The sequence below is a fragment of the Cyprinodon variegatus genome, unplaced genomic scaffold (assembly GCF_000732505.1).
Source record: "Cyprinodon variegatus isolate N-32 unplaced genomic scaffold, C_variegatus-1.0 Scaffold909, whole genome shotgun sequence".
Classification (NCBI taxonomy): Eukaryota; Metazoa; Chordata; class Actinopteri; order Cyprinodontiformes; family Cyprinodontidae; genus Cyprinodon; species Cyprinodon variegatus.
The window spans coordinates 46,438-47,326 of NW_015151362.1; positions in this window are offsets into that span (position 1 = coordinate 46,438).

Sequence of the window (889 nt, forward strand, 5' to 3'; positions counted from 1 at the left end):
ATTCTAGCCAATCATTTTCTAATTCCTATAAGGTTGCAGCTGCTATTTGTCACCAGCAGATGGCGCAGTGGATGCAGCTCCAGATGCTGGACTGTAAGTACCTGCAGCAGGTGGAGCAGCTGGATGGTGACTCATGGACCTCCAACAGAACCTTTAGCAGGCAGATGGAGAGCATCATTGTGGATTCAAATAGATAAACAGACAGTTTTTCAGGCTGAGGTACTCACTCATCTACTGAAAGAAGCTTCTACAAAATGTAACTGTTCATTCTAAATTTTTGAGTAAATCCATATTACTACCATGTGACAACTGAATGCTTCTCTTCAAAATCCTCGTCTTCTCAAGGAAAAAGCCATCAAACCATCATCCTTCAGAACCCAGAGGTCCAATCAGAGCTCTCTACAGCTGGTTCTGAGGCTGATCCCACTGCTCCACAGCTTCTAGTTAGGTTGGATCTTCTGCTAAGGATTCACTCCACCAGCAGATAGTCAGAGCAGAACATGTTCACCTTCAGAACCAGAAAGAACTGTTTCTAAACAGATTCTGCTTCAGAATCAGAAGCATAACTTGGTCCTTAGTTCATCTCTATGTCTTTGGACTCACATGTTAGAAATGGTCCAGTATCCTGAAAGTTTTACATCCATCCTTTATCAAACACACCTGAAGCAAATGGCTGAGTTACTTCCTTATTATGCAGTCAGTTTCTCACAAGTCCTCTCAATCAACTAATTACTTGATTCAGGTGTGTTGAACCAAAGGGACATCTAAAAGTTGAAGGATACCGGCCCCCAGGAACTGGAATTGCCCACCCTTGTGCAAAGCCATGAATGTTGTGGTTCCAGTTTGTGGGGTTAGTTAGTTTTCCTTTTCCGTTCCACCGTTTGTCCAC